General features: G+C 41.9%; 1 long non-coding RNA gene across 2 annotated transcripts in view; it reads right to left on the bottom strand.

Annotated features, from left to right (window-relative positions):
• The window catches only part of LOC113970307, a 21,013-nt gene extending 2,532 nt beyond the window's left edge, over positions 1-18,481 (bottom strand). The window contains exons 1-3 of one of the 2 annotated variants that reach the window (XR_003535117.1): positions 18,389-18,481; positions 16,026-16,178; positions 14,075-14,173 (exon numbers count right to left, since the gene is read on the bottom strand). This is a non-coding gene — a long non-coding RNA (uncharacterized LOC113970307). The remainder of the gene's footprint in view (positions 1-14,074; positions 14,174-16,025; positions 16,179-18,388) is intronic. The other variant, XR_003535118.1, reaches the window with a different exon arrangement.
• Between the last annotated feature and the right edge of the window lie 3,525 nt (positions 18,482-22,006).

Below are 22,006 nucleotides of genomic sequence, written 5' to 3'. Positions count from 1 at the left end.
TGGTACAACCAGGGAGCTCTGCTATTTGTAAGGCTTATCTTGAACAAAACGTGGCTTTGAGCCCACTCACCCCCTGCAAATGCACCCAGGCTGTAACACTGCTGAGATACCTCAAGATTTATTTTTTTCTTAAATGCTCCATCAGCATTGATTTCAATAGGAGTTGGATGCCTAATCTGCTTATACACTTCTGAAAATCCTATTAAGTGCCTCTTTACTTCTCTAGGTGCCTAAATATACTTTTCTTAATTTGGGTCTGAGTGATTTGCATCCGTCATCAAGATTCCTGAGAGCGCAGCTCGAGGGGAGAGGCCTCCCTGCAACAGCCCCTCCATGAAGTCTGTCACTTGTTCAGATACCTAAACTGGGAGCCAAGCTCTTGCAAAGATACTGTGACAATGTTAAATACGTCTATAAGACCATGAACACTCTTCATGCTGTTGCACCCTTGTCTCTCCTGCACTGCCCTCTCCCCCAGGGAACCCTCACCATGGGGTTATCACAGCTTTGTCTCCCTTTACATCGTTGCCCCAGACCTATGTTTGGCAGCAGGTCCCAGCTGGGGATGGTGATACAATTCCTTGTTGAAAGTGAGGAAATGTATTTAGGGAGGGGGCAGGAATGGTTTGGCTGCCAAGGGCAGCAGCAGTATCTCACCTGGCCCCACCCAGATAACAAATACACTACTTACAGAGAAGTGGGACCAGGCAGTGTATATAAACATTTACTTCTAAGGACATCCTAGAGAATTAAATGCCTGTGGCTCAGGAATGCCTTTGCTCAGCTGTTCTTATCTTCCTTGGCTTGCTATTCCTAAAAGGCAGACACAGGCAAGAAAACTGTGAGGGAAGATAGACCTGAGAGGCTCACGAGATCTGAGGTTCAGATCTAGGGTTTGTGCCAAGCGCTCCTCGACCTGGAGAAAGGTCACTAAAAAAGGGTCTGTGCCTTTAGAACTGATGCTGGATGCCGCTTCCTGCAGCCAGTGGATTAGAAGGGAGAACAAGAAGAAATGGATCTGGCTGTGACTGGGGTGGTACCCACTTATGGATATCTTCTTGGAAAAGTTTGGCACTGCTGGGATCCTCAGGAGCCCTGCTCCAGCCCCACTGCAAGCCTCCATCAGAAAGGAGAAGAGAGGAAATTAGCATCTCTAGGAATTATGGTTTAAACAGTCCTCTTAGCACCTTTAGCTGTTCTTAACATGAAAGGAAGCTTTGAAAGGAGGATTAAAGGTAGCATGGTCTGGTTTTGTTACAGAAGAACAATTATTTTAAAAGAGCGGTGAAAAATGGGAACGTATTCCAAGATCTAAGCATACGTAAAGAGAAATCTAGAAAAGTGCAGATATAGCAATGCTCTCAATCTGGTCAGCTATTTCTCCTCTTACAGGCCCTATGCTGCAGCCCAGAAAGCCTTGATAAACCAGAGCTTAAAAGTCCACTTGGCATTTGCCACAGATCTCTTTCTGCATTAATTTTCTTTGCTCCTAATCACAGGGCAGCAGCTGAAGTCCATGAACACTCACAGCAGCCCTGTTGAGGACTCAGCAGTACAGGGTCCAGCCTGTGAGCTTCAATCAGCAACTGCTGCAATCCCAGGTCTTTTCTTGCACAGTGTCAGCTTGGGCAAGTCTTACAATACATCTGTGTTTCAGTCCCTTGTCTGCAATGCCACAGCAATAATAGGGATCCAGCACAATCCTTACGGATTGATTAGTTACCATTTGCAGTGGACACCAACTGCTGAGAAATCACCTTTCTGGAAAGAGTGAATAAATGTCCATACAAAAAATCTAGCAAGTTACAATTTGCTGATACACAACAAAGAGACAGATCATCCAAATCTGGGGGGGGGGGAAACCACAAAAAAACCCCAATAAAAAACCCTGATTTGCTCATCCTCCCATTGCATCCATGTGATGAGCAAAGGCAGGAAGAAAGGGTTACATTTGTTCTCAGCAGAAAGCGATGAGAATATTCTTGCCCTTGGATCTGCCAAGCTTGCAAGGAAGATCCCCAAGCTGGATATCCTCAAGGAGCAAATGTTAACTAACTAACAGAGTTGGACAGGCTCTCTTTCTTGGGAGAGGAGCAGGGCTTCCCTCGATGTTGCTTTGCATGAGACCTAGAGCCAGGGGCCAGAACATAACCTAATTAGGCCAGAAAGGGTGATTAGCTGTTTATTTTGAGGATGTTCAAACCATGCACTCACATTATTCACTGCCCTGGGAGAAAAAGGATGCTGTTTATAGTCCCAGACCTAAGGGATCAGCAGAGTTTATTTTCCCCTGCAAATGAAGGCCTGTTCTACTTACATTCTTTCAGCTGAGATTGGATCTGTTTATTTTCACTCATCTGCAGGAAATGGGAATATTTCAGTCTATTATTCTGAGTCCAGGGAAGCAGTTTGTATTACTTAACCATGGGCAAAGGCAAATTAGTCACAGCCTTCACATGCTACCTCAAAAGATTTGTTTAACAGTAGTACCATTAGTGGCAAAAGGATTTACAAAAACCCATAGTGCAAATTCTGCTTCTTGAACGATTTCTGAAAGGTATGAGAAACTTTGCTGAACGACCCAGGTGACTGGTACTCCATCATGGGAGATGGAGTTGATCAAGTTCTCCCTGTTCGCAGCAGGCACCTCCATGTATTGATGCTGAGCTGAGGGGTTTAATGTAATATTTTCAAGCTTGCTGCTCCTTTACTCTGTTAAATTTAGCTGCAGATTTGAGAGGGTATCTGGAAGCATAGAGAAAGGAAAATGCTGGTGGGAGAGAAGAGAGAAGTGGTGTAATGATATTCCCCACACGTGGCTTCTGGTCAGACCAGTGGCAACAGGACAAAGATATCTTCACAACACTTGTACCTCACCCTGCCAAAATCTACAGTGGGATCCCGCTTCAGTGTTTCCAAATATTTGCTTGAGTTGGCTTCATATTTAATTATAAAACAACCCCCTTTTGCTAGAATTTGTTAACAGGATTTGTTTGCATGCTTTGATCTTTTATTTTTAACCATCTCTCATGTTCATGAAGCCTTTGGTAAGATTCTCTGCCAATAAAAGTGCTCAAATTATAGCAAATGGACTATGAGGTTACAATATATCTTGCAGGGGGTTTTAATTCCTTTGAAGTTAAGCTCTTAGATGGTCAATAAAATTATTTTACTTGTAACTTATTTTAAACTTAAGACAGCTTTTCAACAATTGGAATTCAAAAATTCTGCAGAACCCAGGCAACTGCAAGTGTTGTAAATATAAATTTCATCTGTTGACTACATTCAACAGAAGAAACAATCAAGAATGCACCAAACATCAAATACTGTGATGAAAACAGAAATTACTGGCAACCAATTATAAAGATATGGAACAGCAGAAGGTACAGTGTGTTACATACATTATGGGGCTGCCAGAATAGGCTACTTAGGGATGTACAATAATAATTTAGATTGTTTATCATAATAATCTCATGCTGGTCATAACTGTCTGGCTGTTATTTTATGCTTCCCCAGCCTGTTCGCTGAATCTGTTTGCTGATTTTTGTACTTGTTTATAGTTTGCAAATTGTTTGAGGCAAGTGAATTTTGCTGTTTGTTTGCACAGTGCCGGTTCTCGAGAAGGGAATGGGAACCTCCGTGATCTCCTTCGCTGAAAATGATTAAAAAATCCCCATTGGATGCAGTACAAATTCTTCTCTAGGAAAAACAAACTCAGCTGAACTCTAGCTAAATTAACAGATATCCCTCATGATCCACCAATTTTCATGATGGATTATGGGGAAGATATTTATGCAGTTCAAAAATAGCATCCTGTCCCTCCCTCCTCCTCCTCATCGCAGGGTCCTGCTGACTATCAGAAGATCGATCTGCCGCAAGCAGAACTTCCCCACTACAATGAACATAATCCTCCAGTTCACTGGTTTAAGTGAGTCTTGAAGGATTACTTTTCAGAGTAATGAGGGCTGATGCTTCCCAAGATGCTTCCCAAGTTAGCTAAACAGCCTTCATGGGTTTTCAAGATGAGCCAGTGCATGAGAAGTTACAAAGTGCTGTAGCCTTTTCCTGGGTGTTTTTCCATTTTCTTGCAGAAGAGGCCAGGTGCTCTGAGACATCCACCTTCCTGGGAGCAAGTTTCTCATGCATATCTCTCAAGAAAAAAAGTTCCTGCGGTGCAGACGTTTCTCTTGTTTTTTCAGGTTTTCTGTGTCCTGGTACTTTGTTACCATCCTAAGAGGACTCAGTCCCTAAGAGATTTCCACAAGATTTGCCAGGGTCCAAAACCACATGCAGGTCCTACTTTCATGGATCTTTGTTTTCATGGACTCCTTGGCCAGTCTTTGCCTCCTGTGTGCCTCCTGTGACACATGTCCTGGTGAAGTGGCTTGACCCATGAAGTGGGGAACCCAAACTCGCAATAGCTGTATTTTCCAACATGAAAATGCCCCAGTTTTGCTCAGTGCAATGCAAGTAGCAGAAGTTGGGAACAAGCAGCCACAAAAAGCAGCTCTCGCATCCCTACCTACTGTCCCTTGGCAGGAAAGTCCTTGAAAAGAGGACAGAAGGTCACAGCAGAACAGCAGCAGCATCCTATTCCCCTCTTCAGGCAACAGTCCCTTCATCCAAAGAAAACAGGCTTTATTATTTTTTTTGTATTTTTATTTTTATGCCCTCACAAAACAGGCTTTATTATTTTTGGTTAAATAAATCAACACTTTTCTTGTAGAATTTTGGCTGTTCATTGTATATGACCAAAGAGTCCAACAGAGACAGTAATTTAAGCAGAAACTTGGTGTCAGCTCTCCTGGGGTAGGAAGATTTCAATATTTCAAATTGTTCTATTGTGCATAGGAAAAAAGCAGTTAAAATCTGATCAGGTAGTTAATTCTCCTGCAATACATGACTCACAGGCACAAGCATTCCTAATATTTACTTCAGATTATGAAGTAATTTCTAGCCTCACTAAAAATTTTCCATATTTCTGTGGAATTTACTTGTAGTTTTTTTGAGACATTTTGAAACAACCCATTGGAGTATAGCTGTTTTCTCCCAATACACATAGGAATCTATGCTAAATTGGATAACAAAGCTGCTTGGATTGGAAAACAAATTAATCCACCCAGTCATATATAAAATGCCCAGAAGAAACAGAAAAATAAAAGCTTTTCTACATTTTACTTTGTGAAGAGAGAATGAAACATTCTCATCTCCAGGGATCTTTGAGTCCCCACTCGCATCCTTCAAGTTTTATCTTCCCTCCTCAGATTCAGATTTTTAAGGAGCCAAATTAACTGTTTTTATGAGAGGAGGTAATAATGGCAAGAGGGGATACTGTCAATCAAGGACCAATTCCCTGCCCACGTGAACATCCAGGATGAAATGCTTGGAGGGTAACAAACCCATTACAAGAACCAAGCAGGACGTCCAGGGGCTGCTGAGGGACAGTGCCCTGCATGAGGCTCCCCTGCAGAGCTGATGCTTCCAGTAGAGCAGATATCTAATTGATGGCAAGCCAATCAATGCAGTGATGGGGGGTCTCTGCTGCTCTTCATCTCAGGCAAAAATAGAAGTTTAAATGCAGAAGTTTCTCTCCAGTGACTTGGACCTCTTGCTCACATGAAGGTATCCACATTTAGCAAAATGAATTCCACCCTCTCTTAAGGCTGCTTGCATTTCCTGAGCTGCTCGGGAGGGAACACTCTTTCCCTTCTCCTGCACCTCAGGTGCCCTAGAGGAGGGTGGGTGCTCGAACTCTGTTTGGAAAGAGCAATGCCCCTGATGGTGAGAGCTGGGGGCAGTGGTTGCCAGGATGAAAGGAGGAAGAAATTGCATGTGTTGAAGTGGAGAGTTTCTAGCAGAGTCCAACAGAGACTCAAAGGCATCAGAAATTCACCTCGGGGGAAATCCTAGGCTGTGTTTTCTCTGAAAAAAATACCCAAACTCTACATCACGGATGTGCCTGACAACGGAATCTGACTGGCAAAGTTCATCCACATCTGCTATCTTTTAAGAAAGGGGTAAAAGTATATTTGATGCAGCGTTCAGTTATTTGCTCTTTGGAAATCCAGCTCCCTGGGAGTTATTCTCTCATTCTGTTTTATTAGTTTTCACTGTCTCCCAAGATCTGTGCAGTTCAGCTCCATGGTAACTCAGGAACTTGCTTAGTCGCCTTACATATTGATGTATACAAGGAAAACACAGTGCTAATACACTGTTTGAGCATCTCTAAGGTATATTTAAAATATCTAAGATGTGTGGCAGAGTAGGATTTGCAGAGGATATGGAACAGTGCTGCCTTGCCTTAAGTTGTAGCGATTGTTTCTTAGGGAGTTCTACCAAGTCACTCCTGGCTTTGCAACAACTAAAGTCATGCTAAACTCCTATCCACACTGTTAAGCAACATTAGTTCTCCCTGTCCTCCAGAGATTACAATAAAAAATACAAGGTGATTAAAAAGGGGAAGCAAAACAGAGCATAAAGGACTTGTCCTACGGTAATTAGCTGTGTCTGGACTAGCTGGGTGCTACTGACTAAACCCTGGGTGTGAGCCCTGTAGTCCTCACTCTTTGCTGGTCTGCAACCCACCACAACTCTGCTCAGCCTGCCAGGCTTGTGTTTTTTTTACAAAGGACAGAAATACAAAGAGGTTAGTGCATGCCCATGTTTTGCTCTGACATGTGCATCATAAGAAGCACTTCAGGCAATAGGAAACAGAAAAGCCACAACGATTCTCACACAGACCTGAAATCAGATCCCTGGTTCCTAAGCTTTCATCCCCGTGCCCAGTCACCAGCTGGCTAGCCCTGTACATGACATAGGTTCAGTTACTTTGAATATCTGTGTGTTGATTTTCATGATTTATGATGGGGTCCAGACAAAATGCTTAGTGCCAGCTGCAGTTCTGGAAGTGCTGTGGGTATTCATTAGTTAGTGCCACAAGGACCTGGTGTGGAACACGTAAAGCCTTAGTGGCATTCTGCTCCCTCTCACTGTTAGCTTTGAATATCCTTGGGATAACTTTTTTTGATATCTCGGGGAAGATGACAGGAAAAGTAGGAACAATTACCAGGTGGGGAAAAAATGTTTTTTCCACATGTTTTGTGAGAGAAATGAAGCAGCATGTTACCCTTTGGGTATTTGTATTGAGAACAGGAGTTGCAGTGAGTGACCTATATGATGCTGGGGGATTAGACACTTGTCCAAACACAATGGCAAGAAGCTAAAGACGTGTATCAACGTGTTCTGAGATCCTCTGGAACAGTTAATTTTTCACACAACAGTTCTACATTTGAAAGCCCACCTTTGAAAATGGCTAATGTGTAATCAATGATGTCAAAACCCAGTTCCTGTTGTGCCAGTGAGCTTTTCCTACTGCAGCTTGGATTTAATGACCTTCTGATGTGTATCAATGCAAAGCAACTCCTATCACCAACAACCTGCTTTAACTGTTGCATTTAACTTACAGGACAAGCCATTGCAGAAACGCACCTCTCGCAGGCAGCTGGCAAAATACACAAGGTGAATGTCAAAACAGAGAGAATAAACACTGAAGAGCTTCTCAGGCCTGTGAAGGCATTTTCATTGGAGGTGCCTTTGAGCAGAAAAGCTCTTTCAGTAGTGCTAAAGGGTCAGCAAGGTGTTGGAGAGGCAAAAAAGACTGTTGTAGCTGGCTACACTATTGAACACACCAGAGTAATCTCCATTCCCCCTGCCAGCAGCAGTCAGGCAAGCATCATTCTCTGGCTTCAAATCTGGAGATGGGGGTCTTCACTTGGTAGCTTCACAGAATTCCATCTAGTTTACATCATCCTTCTGCTCTGGAAGTCTTTCCATCTGAGAGACACTGCTGTACAACATCAGGGTTACTTAAGGTGAGTTTCAGCTGGTGTAATGCAACTTTCTGGCCAGTTCGTGTTCATCTGTAATTCCATCAGCTAATTTCTGAAATTGAAACAAAGCCAAATGCAGAAAAAGTGAAAATGGTTGTCTTTTATCCACATTATAAAGTCTGTATGGGCCATTAACATGAAGCTCCTTATTGTTATTGGTATTAGCATTGTTATTATATTCTTCATTTTGAAGCACCAAATATAAGAAAATAACTATGAGTTCATAATTACTTTGATTAAAAGAAGGGAAATTCACTCAAGTATATATGATATATATGTGTAATTGTACCTATTACTACAGAAAATTCATTTACATGGTCAGGATCCAGATCCAGCTTATGTAGATAAAACTGATATAAGAAAAGTTACTTTACTTCTGAAGGCATCTGTTGTCTGCTGCTAAGTAGGGAACTGATTTCTAATTAGATAGATCTTATAGAAAATGTTTGGCAATATTTGAAGCATCCTGCATTCTGCATCTTGTTTCAGCTACCTGACTCATCAACATTTTGCTTTTGCAGCCAAGGAGAGAGACAGGATGTTAAGGCAAAAATAAACAGTCATCTGATCTGTAAGTAAATAATAATACAGTAACAGGAGTGACCTATTATTTAAGGTTCCAGAACAATTTTTGCTTTAAAGTTCATTTCATTAAAATGTTTCAGCACATTTCTGTCTGCACTGCTCCCAACGATTGGTTAGGTCCCAATCAGAGGAAAATATTTGAAAGCGGCAGGTTTCAGGAGGAGCTGCTTTTTCAGAACACAAAATCAGCAATTGGTAACCCTTCATACTGAAATTTTTACATATTCATAGCCAAAAATAGGCAAAACTGAACAGAAGTTTTCTCACTGGCCATGCTGACAATGAAGACATGGGATATTTTTTGCCAAAAACCCTGGGGAGGAATTGGTATTAAAGTGACCTCCACACTCAGTATAACCCCAGGAGAAGTTTAGGGAAAGGGTACGAGTACATCACCTGTCCTGTTTCTAATTCTATCATACTTTGATGGCTGGAGATACATTATATATGTCTGGGGGCTTATATTAATCAAATTTACATAAAAGTCCCCTAGCTCTGCCCTTGTATCCATCTAATGGAAAGTGAAGGCCAGAGCCTCCAAAGATCATCCTGAAATCCACTTCTAGCCTATCTCCTTTTATGAATATTCTTGGCAGATGCTGGCAATGAACCCACTCAAGTAGTCATTTAAATTCTGCTGCTTTCTCAGGAAGGGAATTCGTTATAAATTATATTTGGTAGCATCTACTAATTCATTCATTCTCCTTCAAATGCCAGCTATAGCCTGCTCCTGTATGAGTGTTCATGAAAAATACTTTCCATTTAAACATTGAGGCTCTAAGACTCAGCAGCGAAAATAATTGAATTGTTGATTTTGTTTTCTAAAAAAAATAATTATGTTGAAAACAGCACATTCCTATGCAATGTTTCCGCCTTGATTAAATTATACACTTTCCACTGGAAAAAAAATAATCCATTTTCTGCTCTCTATTTATGGAAGTATCAGCCCATCTTCCTGAGGTTTCTCTGCAGTTCAGACAAGGGCAGTTTGCACTTTGCACCAATCAGCTGTTTACTGCCTTAAAAATTTAGGCTTCTATATAATGAGTCACCAGGCATGGGAGATTCAAAGATCAGTTCCTGGATCCCAACTAAGGGAGCACTTAAACTGTGCTTAACTTAATTTTTAGAGTATATTTAAATGCTTCTCTGGGTTGGAGTTATCAGTTTAGACCACAGCTTGACATTCAATGGACAGAAAATTTCAGTGCAAATGCCATCATGCAAAAAGCAAATGTACATGCTCTGAAGTGACATTTGATGTGACAGCTAGTTAGGAACTTCAGCTGATGGATGGTGAGCATGGGTTAAAACTAAAGACATTGCACACTTTGCCTGCTTCCAGGATCTTAGTACTTAGTTTCATCTTTATTAACTAGCCTCATTGTTTTGAAGGACAATAAATTGTTACAATTAAATCTTCTTTACAGTTATCTTGTTTGGGAAGTTCTTTATGGATCACAGTCTTTCCTGAAATTACACTGTGCAAATATTATTACTTGTGAGATGAAGTTATGCTTAGTGAGTAAACCAAATATATATACAAATAAATAAGCAACCTTCACTGAGCAACTTATTTCTGAATACGTTTCGACATCTCCATTAATTTGGCCTTCTACTGGCACCAAACAATAATTTCACCACCTCGATAACACAAAAAAGAGCAAATGAGAACACAGTCCCTGGGTTTGAGTGAAGATTGTACAGAGTAGCATTTGACTACAAGGCCACAACATCAGATCATGGTCCTGGCAAAGACTGGAAGGTCATATTCTCTGAAATTAATGACTGCCAATGCTGGGACTTTCTTCAGGATGACTTTTACCAGAGTTCATCTCTCCAGTTTCAAGGAGATACTATTTCCACCAGTACTGGCTCAAAAGATCACTGACAGATGGAATTCACTGTAGAAGGTCTCCACCTTACACTGGCAAGTTGAAGAGAACCGTAAATCAAAAAAGGCAGATAGGACTTTGCTTTTAGCCACTTCAGTGGCTAAACCTGAGCCCTTGGTCCTGGCTTTGCTGTGTGATTAGCCAATTCTGGACACTCTGAGGAGCAAAAGGCTTCAGCATTCCTCAGGCACCTCGTAAAAACATCCATATTCTTAAGCAGAACATGAAATACCTTCTAAGCAAACTTTTCACCACAGCTAATTGCATGCAGTTGTTTAGAAACATCCATGTGGTTCTCATCTTGTAAGTGCAGGGTAACAGGTAGTAAAAATCATAAAAACTTACGCTTTTGCATCTGCTGACTTCCTAAAATTACCTAATTGCAAAGCTAGTTACAAAATGAAGAGGGAGAAAGTTAGGGAAAACTACAATAAACTCTAAAATCAACACTGACACAAACAACGTAGCAGGTGTCAGATTAGATAAAATAACTTGTGATTGCATATCACAATGTGACTTCATTAAAAGTGCAAACAAATTTAAGCCTGAGGTTATGAAATTGACTTTAATTTGTCTTCTTAATGACATCTAAAAATTTCAGAAAATGTTGGCAGAAAAAGAAACTAAACACAACTGTAAAGAGGCTCTATTTTTTTGCAAATATATAATCTAAATTGAAATAAGCCTCAGGTTGAAAATCATAAATAAAATCTGGTTTCTAATTAATTGGGTAAAATTAAGTAATTAGGTAAAAATTTATTCATGGTACCTTGAGCTTGAAAGAAAAAAGCACATAACTAAGTGGAGAAAAAACACTTTACCTGCTGTGCTCAGCTGAATTTATGTTCTTTATATGTTCAAAGGTGTTTATATTTTCAGTGTGAACCATGTCAGAAACAGGAAATCTTTATTTCTAAGTAAAAGATACCCAGGGGTCCAGTGCAATCACTGCCATTCTGATCATTCATATCAGTTAACTCTTAGGTCATTGCCTTGCAAGTTCTGTTTTGGGCTGTTCCAATCAAATATTTCCAACACAGATCTGCTGCCAAGGCACTAGTTCTTAGCGTTATACATTCAGGCTATTCCACAGAACTCAGCTGCAGTGCCCCCTTGGTTTTCTTTCACTGATCCACACAGGCACAGCCTGGGTACCCTGTTTTACAATCTCAGCCCTGCTGCCCTGCCCTCAGGTTTCTAGCACAGCACCCCCACACCCTACACCTCTGCTGTAGCTACTTTTCAAGGACACATCAAAGGGCTTTCTTCAAAGAGTGACCAGAACATAAAGGCTACACCAATAAAGATCATACAGCATAGGAATGCTGCTACATGCTAATTTTGCTTGGGAAAGTTGAGCCACAGGAAAGTTTCCAGTGTTTTTGTTTTGATATATTTTACTTTGTTTTAATCAAGTTAAGCTACAATAGCAAAGTTCAAGTTTCACAGCATAAACATTGGGGTTTCTTCAGCTCATTTCCATCTGTTGCACCATGTTACCCTTTTGATAACCTGATTTTGAGAGCTACAACCTTTCTCTCTGACTGCTTTCTGTCTTAGACAAATTCCACACATCTGAATACAACGATCATTCTAGTACAGTTCTAGATATGAGACTTCATTATTGAACATTACCAAGGTATTTAATCTCTGTTTGACAAACAAAGAATATTAGAAAAGATAAACTGGAGTATCTGAGCCGCACAAGGGTCTGAAAAGGTTTATTAGATAAAAGATCAACAGGAATTTAACTCCTAACCCCAAAAGATAATAGCAAAATTGCTTCTGTTGGCATTTCAGATGGATTTTTTTTTCCCCAGATTTCTCTACAGGTTAAGAAAAAAAGACTTGGAAACAGTGACTCCTTAAACAAACTGCACCGAGATTTATATCTATTTGCAGAAATATTAGTTCTCAGTGGGTTTTCCTGCGTTCAACATTTTCTATATTATTAAATGGTTTCAGAGCTGCCAGAGTCTGTTAAGTTACTCTAAATTTTTTTTTTACTCAAGTATATATTTTATGGCTGTTGATGGGAAAATCTGATTCTCGTAACTTTCTGGGCTCCAAATTCATAAGTGACAGTCAGACAAGAGCAAAATTTCTCTCTCTCTTCAGCACACTCAATAAACAGAAACACAGAAATGATACTTCAAATGTAAGCAGAGAATACTGATGTTGAAGTGTTGTTTCAGAAACTGCCAGGAAGAAACAACGAAATTCATAGGTATTCAACACAGAAAACTGAGAAAGGAGACTGAATTAATCTATTTTCAGAGAGAACATGGCACACATTAAAAGGCCAACAAAACCAAGCTCACGAAATAGGATTCCTCTAGATGGAACTCTTGAATTTGAAAGATGACAGTCATGTAACAAAAGCATCAAAACTTAGGAAATTATTCTCTTCCTCCACTGATTATTTCTCCTTCTGAAACACCTCCTAAGAGGAAAATGAGTGTATCTCACCTACTCAGTTCATGGCATGATGAGATACACCTCTCCTGTGCAGAAGACTTGAATTCAAAGGACTTGAATAATGCAGTAAAATAAATAAAATGATGACTACGATAGAGGTTTTGACAGGTGTAGAGAGCTCTGTATCTGTGTAGTTCCTTTTAGAGTAGCATTAAAGCTGCTAAATGAGGATTTTTAGATTTGACTTAGCTCTTGCCATTAAACTTCTTACTAAGACTTGCAAACCTGCCTGGACTACTAACAGGATTTTTTAAAAAATATTCTTTTAATTATTCTTTAAGTGAAACAATTACATGAAAATACTTGTGAAGTAATGGGCAACAGAAAATCAAATTCACTTACATAGAACATGATTCTTTTAAAATAATATGAAGTACTGACACAGCCATAGAAGAATATTCTACAGCAATTTCATCAGCAGCATCGGAATACTTTTGCAATAATCTTTCAGACAAGTGTGATATCTTTTAAAACTAATCATTAAAAATATATTGGAGTAAAAGGAAAAAGTATGTATCTACAGACCTAAGTGGTATCCTTCAGCTTTAGAAAAACACAAAGACACCAGCAGTAACACTCAGACCCAACAATTATATGCAACAAAAACACAAGTGGAGATGAAGCAGAAGTGCTAAAATGACAAAGAGCTTTGCAGGATAACACATCTCAGCTGAAGCACTTACTTGCAAGGTAAAATAAAATGCTATGAGGCAGCTGCTCCTAAAGCCTCTGCACTCACACTGAGGAACCAGGTAGCAGCTGGATGTCAGGGCCTTGAACCCTTCATCAACACTGCAAGGAAAGGAGCTGCCAAAACCAAGATCTCTGCACTCCAGCACAGCACACGCTGTGGAAATAATAGAGGCACATTAGAAAGCACAACGTGCTAACAGGTACTGAATGCTGACCTCTGCCAGTGACTGTGCAGTTTTTATTCTTTGCATTTTTAGCTCCACATCTTGACTGCTGTAAAACATGTTTTCTTGAAGCTATCTTTGAAAACACATAGAGAAATCTTGCCTGGCAGAAAGCGTAACGTGCGTGACCTACTGTGGTGCACAGAAGCAGGCACTGTACTGTCTCATAGCTGCTTGCTTCTGGCTGTTCCTGGAGGTACCAGTTACCCTCTAAACCCCCTACTGCATATGTAACACATTTATCTTCAAAAGATTGCTTTTCTCATTGAATCTCTCACAGCAGTTGTTACTACAAAGTCCTGGGACTTACATGCATCTGGAGATGCCAATGGCCAGATAAACTCCACACATGAGCCATGGTCCTTGAGCTGCCTTTCCCCTTGCAGGGCTGCAGAGAAGATCCCAGTTCCTGCAGTCAACGAAACACGCAGCTCATATGTAACTCACAGCAAAACTTAAAAATTATAAAAATACATGCACAACATCATTTCATAGACACCCCTGCACAGCACATGCCGTGATACCGCCCCAGCCCGGAGGCAGCCCAAAGCACAGTCCCCGAGAGGAGCAAATTGCCACATGTAGGATTATTGCTCCAACGAGCAACAAAAAAAAATCGCACGCAGGAGAAAATGATTCAGCAGACCCAAAATATATTAACTGATTCAATTCTTTTTCTGACACGAGCAGTAGGAAGGACCAAAGCCACCTACATCCCTCTGAGGTGCAACAGAGATCTCTGCTACTGCTGCCAGAGGAAATCATCCCCGCCCATGGGTCCCATCATGCGCCCTGGCACAGCAACTGGTCCCAGCTCTGGTACAAGCTGAGGCAGAGTGTGGGGTGGGCCCTGGATGGCACTGATCCAGCCTTGGGTGCTCAGCAGGTTCTCCTGAGCCTGCAGGTGCCCAGCCAAGCACCTTGCCTGGTGCATGACTACCTGCTACCCACAACGGGTGACAAGGGTGGGGATAGTTTTTCAGAAGACATTTTGTAATTGCGACTGTGTGTTTCATATACAGCAGCCAGATGCTTGGGGGGAGAGGGAGGGGGAAGAGCTATAAATCTATAAATAAGTAATGGAGTGTTGGGCTATGAAATTCATAGATTAACACAGGAGAAACTCTCTCGGCGGCTGCATTAACGCCAGCACAGTGTGCAGCTGTTTATCGCTCTGAAACAGCTCCTGCCTCTCACCACAAAGGCTGTGTAGTGCTTGTCTGGTCTCCTGTACCTTTTCCCCGTGTTCACCTCCAGCCATAAAGAATTAACTCATCACTGAAACTGCATAATCAGGATCTCAGGCTCCACTAACACCCGCTTAAATAATATGACTATACCTCATGTGACACCAGCCTCTCCAGTTTCAGAGCGCAGCTTGGTCCTCACTGCCTGTCTGGGAAGTTTTGGGGGAACAAGTGACACAAGGGACTGCCTCATACCTATTTCTTCTCCCATGGTGATCCCACCCTTGGCATCAGAGACCCCAGGGTCACAGCAACATTCCATGTACTTCAGACAGGTCTGTCAGAGGATTTATTGCTCTTGGGTAATGCCATGAGCCATTCCTGGTTGTCAAGCAAGGACTGATTTAACCTGCAGCCCTTCCAGATACTGCATATTCAGGGAGGAATTAAAAACTCCTTAAAGAAAGCAGCACACAGCTGTACACTGTGCAGGCTCAGCAAGTGCTGGTACTGCACATCCTGGACCACCCAGCAGAGCCACATCCAACTTCCCAAAGCTTCCTTCCCCCCTGCCCCCACTGCCTAAAGTACCACTGAGATTGCAGGTATCCCTGGGGCAGTTGCTCACCCCCGTGGGTAGCTCCAAGCCTGTTTCTAACCCCTCTCATGCAGGATCAATGTGTCCTTCACCTTGCCCTGCTGCACAGCTCAACACAGGGCCTTACCTCAGGTTTCCCTGCCAAGGGCAGACTCCATGGGGTTTGGGATCTTGCATTGTACAGGAAAGGTCCCTCTCTGCCCAGCACCTCAATCCTACAGCTTCTCTCCACCTATGTTTATCCAATCCCTTATCCATCTTTAAGTGCTTCTCTGACTGATTATCATCTCCCATCATGGAAGTGTCTGCGTGCTTTGTAGTTAGTCACTTTATTTCTCTGCCAAGGATGCTCTCAAACTCCTGTCACCAGAAGCACCCTGTGTTCTCATCATGCCATAGATCTTTAAATGCAGTAGTTATACATTACTTAGGCTGCACATATTTATTCCTAAAATAACACAGGCGTCTCTACAGACCTTCACTGGGCCTTTGAAGTACTTCAGGCATCTTGCTTTCCAGTCTATTATTCAGTGGCACAGCTAAAATAATTGGTACTTTCTACGACTTGACTATGTTTTCAGACTCCTAACAGAGTGAGTGGTCAGGTGTGATACAGAGCTCAGAGGAAGCTGAAAGAAAGGAGAATACACAAGCGTGTTAGGAATTAAGCTACTTCTTGTTGCTTGCCTCTGTAGAGGGGTGTAAGGCCTGCAGAGGAGAAAATCATAAATAGTACCATTCTGAAAGCAGGTGAAGAGGGTGAATGAATGGGAATAATGTAAGTCAAAGCCCACAAAACCTGTGGAGCTCCTGAGGCAGGGTTTCATTTCCCTCAAAACAACAGGTAAAATCCCTGGGGATTCCCGCCTCGAGCAGATCGGCAGGGAAGTCCACGTGCAGCGTATGCAAGACAAATTTTGTTCCAGGTGCTTTGCTGGGTGCTGCCTGATCTTGGGCAGGAGAATTCTGCCAGGATGCACAAGGTGCTCAGACAGGAGTCACTGAGATATGCATGCTGTCCAGGTGGAGCACTCTCCATTTTCAACCATGGTCCCGAAATCCTGGTTGCCCACAGCACATACATGTAATTCTTTTCATCTAGTCTTTGCTATGGGGCAAATTAGTCCTCTAGACAGGGAAATCTGAGTACAGCTGGGAGGCTGGAGCTGGTGAGGACTGACCTCTCGGAGTACATGCAAACTAAATGGGATGGTTTTGCCCTGCTCCACTTCTGCAGGAGCACCTCAGCAAGGCCCTCATCCTGCTATAGCCCCCCCCACCCACTCACTGTGCCTCAGTTCTGTGGCTTGACAAAAAACTGTGGTAACACCAGGCTGCCAATCAGCCTTCTCATTTGCTTCTAGAATTTCTGTCTCCACGTGGCACAGGCACAGTGTTTGAGATCAACATCTGGAGAGGGCAGGGACCTGCTTCTTTGTGGGTATCACATTTACAGACGTGGATTTGTACGTGGGAAAACACATTCTGAAAAACATGCAGGTATCCTGGACTCGTGGGATGTGCTTTGCTAGGATTATCCTCCACCTGGGCAATAGGGCCCTGATATATCAGTGAGGAATATCTTGTGATGTACTTGTTGTCACCATTTTCAAGTGCCTTTCCACTGCTACCAGAGCACAGGTGGCTTGGGGTTAACTGTTTATTAATTAAATGGAAGAAAGTCAATACATATCTTTTTAGTGCAGTCAAGATATGACATATTATAACTTAAGGAGATGCTATTAAAACACTAAAGAGTACACTGAAACACTAAAGAGACACTGAAACACTAAAGTCACACAATTAAAACACTGAAGAGGAAAACCACAAAATATCTGCTAAAAAAGACCCATGGTGTGAAATAGGATGTACTGGTTGAGATGAGCAGACTAGCAGTAAGGCCAGGCAGTCAGAACTGCCCTGGAATCACCTCCTGTGCAATCCCACTGAAATTAGCAGGCTTGAACTGGCTTACAAATCAGGAGAGCAGGATGCCCACTTCTGGCTGTCAATGTTGCAAACCAAACCTTATGATCACAGCCATAAATGTGTAAGAGTTTGGTTAAAATGTTACAGAGAACTCTAGAGATGGTGTGGCAAATGTTCACGGTGGTTGCTCCAGTAAATCCAGAGCACTTCTGCTTGTGTAGTTTATTTTTCCTCAGGTTTAAACAATCAGAACTGAAATAGAGTTTGGAACAAGACATCCAGCTTTGCCCATGGCTGGGAGATAGCTGAAGTCAGGAAGTTTTTGCTGAAGTCATATTAGTTAGGCAAGGGGATGTGGGTGAGGCCATAGGATGGTTCCTTGACCAAAATGTGGCAAACAGTAGTATCTGAAGCAGAAAATGTTCCATTTTAAATTAATAATTAAAAAAAAGAAAGATAGAAAGAAAAAAAGAAAAAAATAATAGCTCTGGAGGCATACTCCTGTTTTATTAGGTGTAAATCAGATGTGATATTAAATCCATATGTTAAAGGTTAACATGTAAGAAGTATTGCATATTGATTGCAGCACTTCAGAATTGGAACATTTTCCATTAACATTTTCTCAGCTTCACAACAGGCAGCCACACAGATACAGAATGGCTAAGAAATAACCACAACAGTAAATGCTAATGCAAGTTTTATAAAGATAATAGTACCTTCCTTACATTTGTGATGATAGCAAGCAACAGAGATCCCTAATAGCAGCATCAATTCCATCTCACAAACAAGGAAAAACTAACATCAGAAAAAGTAACTATGTAGACCTACCAGTAAAATCACATAGCTGATAGTAAAATGATTCAACAGCAGAAGAAAATGCAACATCAATTTAAAATATATTAATTAGTACCTTTTCCATTCCATTGCAAATATGTCAGACTCCAGTGGTTGCAAAAGCAGGAAAGCTTGTGGTATCAGGGCTCCAGACTCTGAAGCTCATCTTTCTATGACTGAGCAATTGTCCCTGAAGGCCACTAAATTAACAGAGGGAGACAGAATGGTAACATTTTTTTCCCAAGGACGTAAGTGGATTGTAAGATTAGACATCTCCCTGACACTCCTCTCAGTGGAACTGTAGCAGCCTTCTTCCCCCTTATCTCTGAATGTTAACATCCCAAACCCTCCAAAATACCTCCCCAACGGGCAAACCTTTCCTGGTGACACTGCACACTGGCAGGAGTGGGCTTTGAACACCCCTCAGCCTCTTCAAGGTTGATGCTTCTCATGGTAGGGAGCAGTGCTTGGTCCCCATCTCTGGGAATTACCCCTGCTGGTCCCTGGCTCTGGGAATTACCCCGCTGCCGGATCCTCGATCCTCAGGCTCATGCAACCTATGTTGATTTGCATCTGATTTGCATTTCATGGACATGCCTGGGTAAATGCAAATAGTTGGGACTGTGAGCACCAAGTACAATGGGCAAGGAAGGAATGGGTCAGTGAAACCACAGGCAGCAGGTCAGCCTGCACCCGGATCTGGGCACGGTCCTACACACACAACCAGTGCTGGTCCTGGCCAATGGCACGTGCTGCACAACACCCCGAAATCTGGGCACCTCTGAGTCCCACCAAGTAGCCAGGGAACAGAGATGCTTTCTGAGCTATGGAGAGCACAGGGATGGTTGGTGTTCCACAGAGAGCCAAGCTGAGGATTTACACTGCAGCATAAGAGCAAACTCTATTTTGTTCTATGCTCCTCTGCCAGCAGTTCCAGGCAGACTCTATTCTTTTTACCTCTTGGCTGCTGCTGAACACTGCTGTTTTCATAAAACTGCCAGTTACAGCCCAAGCTCTTTCCTGAGCAGTAAGAGTTAGGCCAGGCTGTGTTGTTTTGCTTGTGAAGCTTGGAGAAAACCTCCATTTACCCTTCTTACTACCCGTTTTCACCTGCTGTTCCACTACGTGGTCGTTCAGTGTCACAAAGCCCTTCTGCCACTCTGCAGACAGCTTTCATTTGCACTGCCCTCAGTAACTCAGTGCCATCAGCCAGAGATGAAGTTATTTTGGCAAGTTATCTGAAACGTCTTCTTCTGCCCACCAAAAAAAAAAAAAATCATTCTGTCAAATAAACAATCCCACTTCTGTGAGCACACCACTCCAATTAATGGAGGTTAATTGTCTATAACAAACAACCATTCAGTGTATTCATTACACTAATGAGATTTCCTTTTTAGAGGATTTATGAGTTGAAAAATACAGTTCTGTTCACTCAGCTTTTAACTGCAGGAAGGAAATGTGCTTGAATTTGGGAAAATCTTTCATTCGAAGAGAAAATGACTAACTGCTCTTAAAATAAAATGGATATTCACCCACAGTTGACACTTAGGGGTACTTGAGCAAAACACCAAAAGAACTGCTTTCAAATGCATTCATTTACTAGGTGCTATGTAATATAAACATGTGTGATACCACAGTTGCACCCACTTTTTACACTGACTATGAAGATTTTTATAGTATAACTGACCCTGATGAAGCAATGTCTTCCCATGTCACCAGCAGGTGATATTTTCAGTTCTCTTATTTTAAAGATTTCACAGTTAAAATATTTTGGCTGATTAAACACCATTAAAAGGAGTGTATCACTGGAGACAATGACACTGGGCCTGGCACGGTTACAGCCAGATCACCACGTGTTCTTAATTTCCAATTATACTGTGTGTTGCTGTTCTATTCTCCACTCATACCCATGTTTTCAACACAGACTATACCCCAAATAAGAATCTAGTGTTTTCAAGCTTACTAAAAGTATATTTAAACTAGCCCATAAGAGAAGAATAATAAATTTTCATACAGGGATATTATCAAGCCCTTAAAGAAGGAAAGTAAATACATTAGCTATGATCTTTGTATCAGCAATACTGTGATGAGCAGGACCAGCACAGTGACTGTCTCCCTGTACTCGGCACTGGTGAGGCCACACCTTGAATCCTGGGTTCAGTTTTAGGCTCCTCACGACAAGAAAGACATTGAGGTGCTGGAGCGTGTCCAGGGAAGGGCAACGGAGCAGGGGAAGGGTCCAGAGCACAAGTCTGGCCTCAAGTTGTGCCAGGGGAGGTTTAAATTGGACTTTAGGAAAAATTTCCTCACTGAAAGGTGGTCAATCACTGGAACAGGCTGCCCTGAGAAGTGCTGGAATCACAATCCCTGGAAGTGCTCAAAAAGATGTGTAGATGGGGTACTTGGAAACATGATTTAGTGGTGAACCTGGCAGCACATTGACCATTAGGTTAATGGTTGGACTCGATGACCATGAGGCTTTTTCCAATCTAAATTATTCTATGATTCTACATCCCTAAGCCCACCCAAAGTATTTTCACATCCTGTGAGCATTTGTGCAACTCTCACCTTGCTTGCACAAACGTTTGTGCTGGTCGGTGTGTGCCACATACTAACCCACACCCATAAACAACCCAGTGCCTCCTGACCAGGTGTTTGTTCTGCAAAGGCCTATAAAGACATTTTATCCAAGACATTTGAAACTCAGAAATTTGAAAAATGACCACAGTGGTAACAGCTTTTAGTCTTATGCACATGACTTGGGTATTTACCTGGCACTGGTTTAGGTTGCGCTTGCCCTCACATCTGGGTCAAACTCCACCTTGAAGGCAAGTTCCTCCAGAGAGGCTGTGCACACAAAAGTGGACATGTAGCCATCACTTGTTAAAGATGTGTATAACCTACACGACCTTTTTTGACGGAAGTGCTCTACAGTACTCAGAGCAATTTCAATTTGATGATAAAAGTAGGTGTATATATATAGCATGGCAAATATGAAGAGAAATGGCAAAGATAATGAGAAGCTCCACCAAAAGGACAGATCAAAAGCCGCAGGTACTCCACCATGCCAGAGGCCAACTCATTCTGAGTCACTTCCACAAGACCAGTTCCACTTATCTTTTCCAAATAGTGTCTTTAACTTTCAGGAAAGGTTTAGCTGTGGGGACTGAAAAATAGCACAGGCCACAGGGCAAAGAATGGTGCATGAATGTTTATAAGAGCACCTATTTAAAAGTAAAAACTCACTTTCATTGTATGTGCAGGTTCATTTCTCATATTCTCATATTCTGTGAAGAATAGATCGTTAAGAGCAGAGTTGTCAGTTATGAAAATATTTGACTGCAACTAATAAGATGCTAAACTGAATGAGATGTGATGGGAAACACATTTCTTGGCATGGATTCCCCCACTGCTTCATTTGGACTGAAGAAAGCAAATACCAGCTTCAACTATTTTGCTCCAGCAAAAACTGCTGTGGCCTTATTCATTCTGTTCAATTTGCCTTCTTTTCATGTCTCACACACAGCTCCTCCTCCATGAATAGAGAGAAGAGCCAGATGCCCTCTGTCAGTTGAATGATACCATGGTATTTTTACCAAATATAAGTTCCAACGTGCTGTTCCAGACCATTCTGATGCAGAAATAGCTCTAAATATAATCCAGTTCTCTCAGCTCCCCTTCCAAAGTCTCCCAA

This window comes from Neopelma chrysocephalum, unplaced genomic scaffold, assembly GCF_003984885.1.
Source record: "Neopelma chrysocephalum unplaced genomic scaffold, ASM398488v2 Primary Assembly neopelma1_76, whole genome shotgun sequence".
NCBI classification, from domain to species: Eukaryota; Metazoa; Chordata; class Aves; order Passeriformes; family Pipridae; genus Neopelma; species Neopelma chrysocephalum.
Note: the sequence above shows the minus strand (reverse complement) of the source record. Positions and strands in the feature narration are given on the sequence as shown.